The sequence below is a fragment of the Chiloscyllium plagiosum genome, chromosome 2 (assembly GCF_004010195.1).
Source record: "Chiloscyllium plagiosum isolate BGI_BamShark_2017 chromosome 2, ASM401019v2, whole genome shotgun sequence".
Classification (NCBI taxonomy): domain Eukaryota; kingdom Metazoa; phylum Chordata; class Chondrichthyes; order Orectolobiformes; family Hemiscylliidae; genus Chiloscyllium; species Chiloscyllium plagiosum.
The window spans coordinates 124,913,293-124,926,156 of NC_057711.1; positions in this window are offsets into that span (position 1 = coordinate 124,913,293).

The following is a 12,864-nucleotide window of genomic DNA, read 5'->3' on the forward strand; positions in this document are numbered from 1 at the left end:
TTCGAGGACAGAGGTGTGGGAAGTGGAGGAGATACACTGGAGGGCATTGTAGATCCTGTGGAAGGGGAATTTGTGGTCCTTGAAATAGGAGGTCACCTGGGGTGTCTGGGAGTGGATTTGTTCTTTCTGGGAGCAGATACGGCAGAAGTGGAGGAATTGGGAGTAAGAGATACAGTCATTAATGTAGCTGAGGAAAAGGTGGGGAATTGTACATTGATTCAGGAACTCCTTACCTTCAACAACCTTTCCTTCGAATCCTCCCACTTCCATCAGACCAAAGGGGTAGCCATGGGCACCAGCTTGGGCCCCAGCTATGCCTGCCTCTTTGTAAGATAAGTGAAATAGTCATTTTCTGCAGTTACACTGGCACCATCCCCACCTCTTCCTCCATTACATCGATGACTGTATCAGCACCACCTCATGTTGCCACAAGGAGGATGAACATTTCATCAACTTCATGAACACCTTCCATCCTGACCTTAAGTTCAACTGGACCATCTCGGACACCTCCGTCCACTTCCTGGACCTCGCCATCTCCATCTCTGATGACTAACTCAACACAGGCATCTATTTTACACCCATTAACTCCCACAACGACCTTGACTACACTTCCCACCCCCTCCTCCTGTAAAAATGTGATCCCTTACTCCCAATTTGTCTGCTTCTACAGTGTCTGCTCCCAGGAGGAGCAATTCCATTCCCAGACATCCCAGATGGCCTCCTATTTGAAAGACCGCAATTTTCCCTCCCACATGGTCAACAATGCCCTCCAGCACATCTCCTCCGCTTCCCGCACCTTTGCGCTTGAACCCCACGCCTCTAACTGCAATCCCCCCCACAAGTCCTCACCTTCCACCCCACTAATCTCCAGACGCATTATTGTCAACCATTTCTACCACCTACAAACAGACCCCACCATCAGAGATACATTTCCCTTCCCCTATCATCTGCATTCCGCAGAGACCATTCCCTCCGTGACTCCCTCATTAGATTCACTCCCCCTACCCACCCTCCACACCCGGAACCTTCCCTTGCCATCGCAAGAGATGTAGAACCTATGCCCACAACACCCCCCTCACCTCCATCCAAGGCCCCAAAGGATCCTTCCACATCTGGCAGAGGTTTTTCTGCACATCCACCCACCTCATCTACTGTGTCTGCTGCTCTTGATGTGGTCTCCTTTTAAATGGGGTGACAGGACACCAACTTGCGAAGCATCTCAGGAACATCTCTGAGACACACACACCAAACAATCCCACCACCCTGTGGCCGATCACTTCAACTGCCCCACCCAGACTCTCAAGGACATGCAAGCCCTGGGCCTCCTCCACTGTCTGATCCAAGCCACCTGACAACTGGAGGTAAAACACGTCATCTTCTGCCTTATGTCCCTCCAACCATATGGCATCAACATCGATTTCGTCACTTTCCTAATCTCCCCTCCCCCATCTCATCCCAGATCCAAACTTCCAACTCGACATTGTCCTCTTGAACTGTCCTCCTTGTCCATTGTTGGACTTTGGCTCAATCTACCAGCTTATTTTCCTCTATGTGTGAGCCCAGTCTTGGGTGTTCTTTAAATGAAGCAATAGAAGAAGATATTCGGTCTCAAACTCTTAGTTTATTTTAGCAGTAAGTGGATAAAGTATACAGAGCTCTAAGTCTAGATCTTCCCGTCCCTGACAAACAGCAGAGTGTGTCAGTTCACGAAGTCTGACCCCTATCCTGCCCCTGACCCAGTCTTTTATACAGTACAAAACGTCATATAATCACAGAATATTGTGCAAGCATTGAGGTGTGGTTGTCTTCTTGATTGACTGTTGACCTGACTCCATTCTCCGTCTTCTCGCATTCCCGGATATCTGACCCCATGTGACCTCCTTCTGCAGGTGGTGGCGCAAAATAGTTCTTGTTTTTTTTACCACAGCTTACAACATGTCCTGCATCTGCACTCACAGGGCGGCAACACCCCCGCTGTCTGCCTCACTCTCCCAGCCGCCACTAAGGCCGCCAGTACACACTGCTCTTTGTTAAAAGTCATTCCTATTGTGTGTTAACATCAGCATATCTTTACAAGTCAGATGTACTCTGTACTGTTCCACTGTCTGTTCGTCCCCACAAGGGTTACACAACCCACTGTGTTAGTTAATGGTTAAGCATAGCATTGTATTATAAGTAACTGAAACAAATATATCGTTTAAATGCTTCTGAATGCTTCGTACTAAGGCATATATTTACACCATCTTCCTCTGTCCACCTATCCTCTGCACCTTCCCTACCGACACATCACAATCACCTCCGCCTGCATTTACCTATTGCCTTCCCAGCTACCTTCCCCTCAGCCCCATTTCCACCCTCATTTTTATCTCTCAGACCCCTTCCACCATCCCACATACCTAATGATGACCTTATGCCCGAAATGTCGACTCTCTTGCTTCTCTGGTGCTGCTTAACCTGCTGTACTTTTTCAGCGCCACACTTCTCGCCTCTGAAAGTAAGCCATGTGATGACAGGATCAGAGGCCGGTGGTAGGTGAAAACCATGAACAAGAGTAATCAGATGCTAAAGTTGGTGAATTCAATGTTGACTTTTACAGACTGCTGGCTTCCCAAATGAAAGATAAATGTTGTTGTTTAAGCTTGGAACAACTCATTGGAACAAAGCAGCAGGACTGCGGACAGAAATGTTGGCATGGGAACACAATGATGTGTCAAAGTGAAATGCAACTGGAAGCTCTGGGTCACTTTTACCGACAAAATGTAGGTGTCCTGCATTTCATCTTCCAAACATAGGAGAGCATTATGAGCTACAAATACAGTAGAGTGAGTGAGCTACACTAAATTGCTACTTCACCTGGAAAGGTCTATGGCCTTAGACAATGAGGAATGAAGAGGTAAACAGACAACTGTTGTGCCTTCAGCAGTTGCATGAGACGGGGCCGTGAGGGTTCGGAAGGTGTGGACCAGCATATCCCAGAGGGAACTGTCCCTGAGGAAGGCTGACAAGGGATGGACAGTGAATGTGTGTCTGGTTTTGGCATCCCAGTGGAGGTCGTGGAAATGGTGTCTGACAACACATTGGATGCAGAGACTGATGGGAGTGGTAAGTGAGGATCAGGGAGACTCTACCATTGTTGTGGGAGGGAAGAGAAGGGATGAGGGCAGAAGTGTGGGAGGAGGGTTGGATGCAGCTAAAGACCCTGTCAAGCACATGAGCAGAGAATCCTTAGTTAAGAGAAAAAAGGACATTTCTGAGAAACCCCCACCCATCCAACTATGGAAGGAGGTATCATCAGAACAGATTACTTGCATAAATCTGGTTATAAAAACAGAGAGCTCTTCAAGCATAGTGTCTGACCAGAAACTATTGTAGAAGCAATAGGTTTTAAAAATAAATGTATCAATATTTGAGAAAGGAAAATCTAAAAGAATCTTTGCAAAAGGAAGAAGATGAACTCAAACAGATAACTCTATCATATCTGATGTCCTTCTGTGATATATTTTTCATTTTACTATGATTGTTTGCTCACTTGTGCCCTACTGAAATGGTGCGAACGGTGCTCAGTGTCAAAAATGAAGAATGATGGGCAGTTGCCAACAATGACAGGTGCTTACATCACACGGCTGGATCTGCATTCACTTGCAGTTTGTATAAAGCCATAGCTTTGGGTAGTTTTGTATCACCGTAGCAACAAATGACCTCAATTGTCATGCAGCTGGTGCTAAAGTTAAGGCAGCTGGAAGTAGCAGAGATATTTAGTAAATGCAATATATACTAGTGTGTGCTTTTCACAAATGTCTGTGTTGCGGCATTGGAGTCAGGTGGAGAAATGTAACTTTAGGGCCTGAAGGAACTATGCAGCACATCAGAAAATCACCTTCAGTAACTTTTGTCATTTCTGCTTTGGTGAATTAACCGTTAATAAACGTCATCATTTAAAATTTATTCAGAATGCAGCAAAAATGTGAATCTGGTAATTGAAAATTGTGAGCTTTTTTTTACTGGTGTCTTTGTAAATGCGAACAATAATTAAACATATACTGCAAGTTTATTAAGAGTAGAGATTCATGAATTGTGCTGACCAGCATGTGTTCACCATTTATGTAAGAAGGCAACTGTGCATCAGGGTATTGTAAATTGCTTTACAGCTATTCTTTGTGAATGCTCATTGTAGTTGAGATAAAGCATGAGTAAAGTATGGCACTGTATACTTCTTTTACATTTCATGGAGGTCAGAGATCTTTTTACCTGGAGGTTACAACTGAATCACTGAAGGCATAGGAGCCTGTGCATAGCATACAAAAATGTTGCTGAAATACACGGCACCAAATGAATGTTGTTAAGAAAAGCCCAATTCTTTCAACTTTAGCCTTTGAAAAGATATTTAAAAATCATATTCTGCCACAATACATTTACTGATATAATTTCTGTTGTCTAACTTAACCACAATAAACACAACTTGTTTTTTTAACTTTCTCCTTGGTCTCGCTGAGTCCTGCAATTATTTATGGATAATATTAACAGCCCTGGTGTTTTTTTCTCTCATTTTCCTCAGTTCCTCTGAAGCAGCCATTCCCTTTGAAGTGTCTCTGAGGCTTCACTGGCCTCCCTCTTGTCCTAGCTTTTTGCAGTTTTTGAAAGTTTTCAATAGAACTGTGGAAAGTGGACTCTCCACACGCCCATTTTAAAGGCAATTATATTTCTCGTAAGACCAGCAATGGGGTCTTCCACTTTGGGAGCTCTTGGTTATTTCAGTACAATAGACAATACAATGGCCCAAGTATAGTGAGGTGATGTGGAGTGTACTCAGTTCACAAGAAGAAGCACCATTCTCCACAGCAAAGTCGAGGTTGCCTCCATTTTTTGGAGGAGTCAACCCTGAGTTCTCCAATTTCAAATAGCCTCCCTTCCCATGCCTGGGCTGCCTTTCCAGCCTCTTCACCTCCCTTCCATTCTTCTGACTGACCCTTCCTTCCAGCTACCAAATGGATCCATTTCTCCCATCGACCAACCAAATCATACCTTCTACCTGTGTTCACCTATCCCTACCTCACCATCCTGGCCCTCTCCCCACCCTATCCCTTCCCCACCCCCACCATTCTTTATCTGCAGCTCCCCTTACACCCACCCCCAGTCCTGAAGAAGGGTTACACCAGAAACATTTGCTTCTCCACTTTCTGATGCCGCCTGGCTCGCTGTGTTCTTCCAGCCTCCTGCTTATCCATTTTAACAAAACAATGATCAGGAACTAGATTTTGTCAAAATTCCCCATTAGACAGAATGCATAACCAGGTTTCTGAGCTTGTGACACAGGTAGGTACCAGGATGTGCCCATGATTTCAGTGTCATAGATTCATTCTTGTACAAATTATTATACCATCTGAGATATATGCCCATTATTTATAAGCCTGGATGCTGGTGGGTAATTAAACTTTGCTCTCACAGCCATCATGCAATTCCTAGCAGCAACATGCCCTTGACATCAATCACGTTTGTTCTTCTTCTTTCATGAGATGGGGGCACCATTGACAAGGCTGACATTTGTTGCCAATAATCTATAATTTCCCATGAACTAAATAGCTTTCTTAACAATTTCAGGGCGTAGTTAAGATTGTTGTGGTGATGGGGTAGCATTTATGTCAGACAAGAATCGCAGATTGCCTTCCCAATAAGACCTGAATGGATCAGATAGGTTTTTGCAATAATCAATGCTATTTGGCATGTACACCATGACTGAGATGAGTTTTATATTCAAGATTTATGAATTGAATTTAAATTTGACCATCACCTTGGGCGTCTGGATTACGAGATGAGTGAAAATATTGCCACACCATTGTTTCACCTTCTTCTCCTTCCAACACCCTTATATATCAGACCAAAATCTCAGCTGACTTTCTTTAGATCTCCCTGGATACTAATGAAAGAAATTGGGTTACTGGAGAAAGAAAATTTAAGTAGAAGCACTCAGGAACATAATCTCAAGATACTAGATTTCCAGTCACCATTCAGAATTGTTGGACTCTTTATGTTATGAATATAAAATTAGATTGAAAATTACTAAACCTAACAAGACATTGAAGATTGATTCGAATTTGAAATATTGATGCAATGGTCCTGAATTTTTTAAATTCTTTTCAGCGCAGTTTAAAGTATTTTGTAAGTAAACTATTATATTATAGTCCAGAGGTACTGAAGCCAACTATGCCATTCACATCAGTACCTTCATCCTAAACTAGCTAGCTGACTACATATCAAGATTGAACCATAGTACCATAGAAATGATACAGCACAGGAGGGGGGCATTTGGCCCATCTTGTCAATGCTGACCCAAAGACATCCGGGTGCCTTTTCTCATCCCATCTTCCTTCACATGAACCACAGCCCTACCGCTCACAGCATCAATATTTTAGATGATGGCCTCATGGTATTATCACTGGACTGTTAATCCAGAGATCCAGGCAATGTTCTGGGGACCTGCATTTGAATCCCACCACGGCCAAATGTGGAATATGAATTCAATAAATATCTGGAATTAAGAATCTGATGACTAATATAAATTCCTGAAGAAGGGTTTATGCCCGAAACGTCGATTCTCCTGCTCCTTGGATGCTGCCTGACCTCCTGCGCTTCTCCAGCGACACATTTTTCAGCTCTGATCTCCAGCATCTACAGTCCTCACTTTCTCCCACTATAAATTTATTGCCAATTGTTGGAAAAACCCATCTGGTTTACTAATGTCCGTTAGGGGAGGTAACTGCATTCTTTACCTGGTCTTGCCTACATGTGACTCCATACCCACAACAAAGTGGTTGACTCTCAACTGCTCTCTGGGAAATTAGGAATGGGCAATAAATGTTGGCCTAGACAGCGACACCCTCATCCTGTTCAAGAATAAAAAAAAGAAAAAAAATCTTAAGGTGTATATCCAGGTATCTTTTTGAAAGGTTTTAGGGTCTCTGTCTGCACCTTCAATTCAGGCAGTGAATTCCAAACACCCATCACCCTCTGTGCAAAAACTCTTTTCCTCACATTCCCTCTAATTCTTCTGCCACTTAGCTCGAATCTATGACCCATGGCCTTTGAACTCTCTGACAAGGGAACAGGTTCCTCCTGTCTACTCAATCTGTAACCGTCATGATTTTGTATACTTCAATCACGTCACCCCCCCACACCCCTCATCTTTCTTTGTTCCAGGAAAAGCAATCTCTGTTTGCAATTACAACTCTACAGCTCTGGCAACATTCTGGCAAATCCTTTCTGTACTCTCTCCAGGGTAATAGTATCCTTCCTGTAATGCAGTGACCAGAACTGCACACAATACACCAGTTGTGATCTCAGCAATGTCTTGTACAGTTTCAACATTGTATCACTATTTTTGTATTACGTATCTCTGGAAATAACACAGCACATTCATTATGCCTTCTTTACAACCTGCTCTGCCTGTACAGCTTCCTTAATGGACCTAATTCGAGCTTTTTCAATCCTCATGGATGAGTCTGCACCCAACAGCTGGTCAGCAATAGAAAGGGATAATAAGGACAATGGAAGTACTTATTCTTCCATAAGACCATTAAACCTCAAGATAACGGAGCAGAATTAAGTCATTTGGGCCTAACCAGCCAGCATACCCATTCAGTCATTGTGAATATGTTTTTTTGATTGCTAAGTGGATCAAGGGTCATGGGGAGAAGGCAGGGTAATACTCATTCTCTTGCCTTCTCCCATAACCCTTGATCCCCTTACCAATCAAGGAACTATCTACCTCTGTCTTAAATTGGCCTCCACATGTTCTGTGGCAATGAATTCCACAAATTAACCACTCTTTGGCTGAAGAAACCTCCGCTCATCTCAGTTCTAAAGAGCTGTGCCTTCACTCTGAGGCCATTCCTCGTGTCCTCTTCTCCACATCCAATATATCCAGGCCTCTCAGCATTCTGTAAGTTTCAGTCACATCCCCCCTCATCCTTCTCAACCCCATTGAGAGCAGACTCAGAGACCTCAACTACTCCTTTTATGAGATCCCCAGCATCATTCTTGTAAACCTTCTCTGGACCCTCCCCAATGCCAGCACTTTCTTCCTTATATATGGAGCCCAAATCTGTTCACAATATTCCCAATATGGTGTGACCAGAACCTTATACAGCAGTAAATCTCTGCTCTTGTATTCTAGGCATTTTGAAATGAATGCTAATATTGCATTTACCTTTCTAACAGTCAACTGAAATTACATGTTAGCTTTAACAGAATCCTGAACTAGGATTCCCAAGTCATTTATGTTTTAGATTTCTGAAGTCTTTCCTTGTTTAGAAAATAGTGCATGCCTCATTCTTCCTTCTAAAGTGCATAACACCATATCGTATTCCATCTGCCACTTTTTTGCCCACTCTCCTACCTGTCCAAGTTCTTCTGCAGCATTCCCATTTCCTCAACACAATCTGTCCTTCCATCTATCTTGTGACTTCTGAAAACTTAGCAACATTGATCTCAATTCCTTTGTACAGATTGTTTGGTATAACTTGAACAGTTATGCACCCCTGCGGAACTCCACTAGTCACCGGCTACCTTGCTGAGAAAGATCCCTTTAGCCCCCATCGCTGGCTTCTACCAGTCAGCCAATTCTCTATACTTCCCACAAATGGTTGTTCATATACTCAGCAAAAACTTCTATCAGAACAAAAATAACACAATAATGAGTAAAACTTTTAAAAAAACCTCAAAAAAAACCTGGAGTGCAATGTTAACATAGTTAACATATAAACATGAAATTCTGGAAAACTCATTAATTCAGTCAGCATCAGTGGAGAAACAATGAGAGACACAAAGATTTGTCACATTGTAGAGTGTCTTCACCATGGGAAAACAGTGGAAGCTGTCAAGAATCCTAAGTCCCCCCTAAACCCAACAATTCCCATTTTCATGCAAGATGGATTGTGTGTTTTTTGAGATTTGTGCACTCACCATTTGTTGGTTACTTAAGCAGTTGGTAACTTAAGCAGTTGGTAACTTAAATGATCAGCTGTCAGCATTCAAATTGGATCCTGTTATCTAGAACCTAGATTGTGCAGAGTAAACTGTTAAGAACTGCTCCGTATCTTTGCACATTTCTTTTAGATAGTTTAGGTAGCCTGCTGGCTCTGGTCTCAGGCCATGGTAGAGTGAGGATTAGGTTTGCCTTTGGGCAGGGGCATCTACTCTTTTGGAGGAGGGGTGGTTCAGATACCTTTTGGTGGGGATCAGGTATTCTTTGGGATTGCTAACTAAAAAGACAATTGACACAAATGTTGCAGAAACCCCTTGAACTAGTCAAACCTGTCAAGACTTTCTAACAAGTTTCAAGACATATCAAGGAGTATCCACGCCTGTCAGGGTGTGACAAAACTTGTCAAGAGGTGTTAAGACATGTGAAAAAAATAGCAGCATCCTTAAATGATCTTTGAAAGCACAATCCACCACACCAACTCACATCTATGATTTCCCCATCCAAAAAAAAAGAAAATTTAGATATGGACAGCCATTTTCAAAGGTCAGGTTTATGGAGCCATGCATTTACTCCCCTTTGAGCATCTGACTGGGGACAAAAATCAGGGCCAAAGATAACATAATATTAGGTTAGAGACCATCAAAAATGTCAAGGCCCCAAAGGACAGAGATTGATTCTCTCTGACCTGCTGAATGTTTCCCACAATTTCCGATTTGTACTTCAGAATTCTAGATTTCCAGTATTCTGCTTTTTTCAAGGAAACATATGAAATACTTTACAATTAGAAAACTTATTGGACTGAATGTATTCATTCTATACTGTTTTCAAATGATCCTCATTTGACAAATAACATAATGATTCCACACAATAATACTTCTTAAAAATGTCATAAATATATCCCAAATCTGAAAGATTATGCAATGATGACTAGCTCACTAGGTTTTAGAAATATAAATAGACTCTTTACAATATTCACAATGTTTGCTTTTACAGTCAGTTCACTCACGTTTGGGTTTATTTATTGTATTTTTAAGCCTACAACATGATGACAGCATCAAGAATCCATTTATCTTCATGACTGCATTGCTGCATTGCTCGTGCTTAAGATCAAAGTGACATGCAAAGTTGCTTGTTCTTGAGATATTAGCAATTAACCCTGCTGAATGTTAATTCTTTAGTATTGAACTGACATCATACTAATACAAGATGGAGTTTTGGATCCAGAATGACATCTATCAACTGTAAGTGACCACACATTAAATTCTGTTTTAGCACAGAGTAACACATAGGTATATAAATACAAGAAGTTGAAAGAACTGAATTCAAATAAGCAGTTGCAATAACAGTGTCAGTTTAGCATTGAATTATATCTGTGGGCAATCGTTATCTGTTCTGCCAGCGCAACTGAATGAAATTTGTGTCTTCAGAGTAAAATTAAAGCTCTCATAAATCACCATTAATTTTCTAATGATGGAAAGAATCAACTGTCCAACTACGTTTTCACTATCATGAGGAATTTTATTGGCAAAAAGAAGGTGGCAATCTGCACTCTGAATGTAAACAAAGTAATCTAACCTGTGCAGTTTCATTGCTTGCATCAATAGATGGTTCAAAAAGAGCATTCGTTTCCTTCCTTCAAATGGCATTTACCATTTAACTGAGTTAAAGTTGAAATGAAAACTGTTCAATTTTTTTCAATTATTCTTATTAACTGGACGATTTAATGAGTATGTAAATATTTAGGCTACTAAAGCCAAACCAACTAACCCAACTTGAATTATTAACTTGTCTTTAGTGATGAGGAAATCTGAAATGGGGTTGTGGTTGTAGTTGACACATAATTTATTCACATGTTCCCCTAGTTATACTTCATTTTTGAATATGTTGTGATTGTGTAGGACGTTGGTGAGACCGCTTTTTAGATTAGATTAGATTAGATTACTTACAGTGTGGAAACAGGCCCTTCGGCCCAACAAGTCCACACCGCCCCGCCGAAGCGCAACCCACCCATTCCCCTACATTTACCCCTTACCTAACACTACGGGCAATTTAGCATGGCCAATTCACCTGACCTGCACATCTTTGGACTGTGGGAGGAAACCGGAGCACCCGGAGGAAACCCACGCAGACACGGGAAGAACATGCAAACTCCACACAGTCAATCGCCTGAGGCGGGAATTGAACCCGGGTCTCTAGCGCTGTGAGGCAGTAGTGCTAACCACTGTGCCACCGTGCTGCCCACCACTGTGCCACCGTGCCGCCCATCCACTGTGCCACCATGCCACCCACCCACTGTGCCACCCGTGCTTCTGGAATATTACATCTGGTTCTGGTCACCCAGTTACAGAGAGGTTATTATCAAGCTGGAGAGGGTTTAGAAAAGATTTATCAGGACGTAGCCGGGTATGGAAGGCTTGAGTTACAAAGAAAGGCTGGATAAGCTGCAACATTTTTCACTGGAGCATAGGAGGTTTAAGAAGTTTATAAAATAATGAGAGGTGTAGAGAGAGAGCTAATGGTGGTTGTCTTTTCCCTATGATGAAGAGTTTCAAGATTGGGAGGCACAATTTTAGGATGATAGGAGAGAGACTTAAAAAAGACAAAAGAGGCATTTTTTTTACACAGCAGGGTGATTAGCGTATGGAATTAACTTCTTGAGGAACTGGTGGATGCAGATATAATTACAACGTTAAAAAGAAAATTGGATAGATATATGAATAGGAAACATTTGGAGGGATATGGGCCTGGAGCAGGCAGGTGGGTCTAGTTTAGCTTGGGATTATGGTCAGCATGGACTGGTTGGACCGAAGGGTCTATTTCCGTGCTGTTTGACTCTAACTCTATCATTAATGTGAAATCAACAGAGTAATTTGCTTACTATAAGTAAATAAAATTCCAACTTATTTAGTAACTTATTCATTTTAATTTTTTCATGAATCTATTTTCTTTTTTCCATAATTACAGTGGTTGATAAATCAATGCATTAAAAGAAGGAGCAGTCTATAAGAACAGATGAGCTTATTGTGAAACTTAAAACCATTTTTCATTTTTTACACTGACCAATTTTTTGCATGATTCAAGCACTTATTGTTTTCTTTGTTGTTTATTCATTTGATAAGTATGTTAATTATCCAGGGACCAAGTGAATGTTAAAGTATGCTTGACAGATGCTATTCATCAATTTGGGACTCAAAAACTGCTAAAATATACGTTTAAGATCCACATAGAATGTGTGTTATGCTTCATGACACAAATGAAAGTGCTTTAAGGCAGGGTGAAAGTTTCTAGGTATTCAGTGATATAAATGTGCTTCATTGACTCTGAGAAGCAATTGTTATGAAAGTATTGTTTTGATCAAGACAGAAGGAGGTTGAATATGTTTGTCTCTAGACATCCAATAAAAATCAAATATTTCCAATATCCAATTGTTCAATTATGCCTAAAACTCCTTTTCCAACAGGCAGTAAAAAAAAGATTATATTTCTTCTCCAATCGAAACCTCAATAACAATGTTTCCTCAGTTCAATATACTTTTTAAAAAATTCAAAACAGTGACTCTTTCAAGTATATTGCATTTTTAATGCATAATAATTGTCAAAGAACAGTGACCTCTACTGTAGTAGGTGTGCTGACAAATGAAAATACACATCTCAACTGCTCCCTCTATCTGTCTTTGGCAATAAATAATGAAAAAAAGGTCCACTTTATGATACCATGGTTGATTTTCCACTGCTCCCAGTGATTGAAAAAAAGGGAGAAAAACAACAAACTCAAGTCTTGCTCACCTTTTTGTATATTTTCTAGATGTATCTGCTGAATAGCAAATTGCTAGTCACAAAGATGTTGTATAATTCACAGTTATCAAGGAGAGTTTAATACTTTAA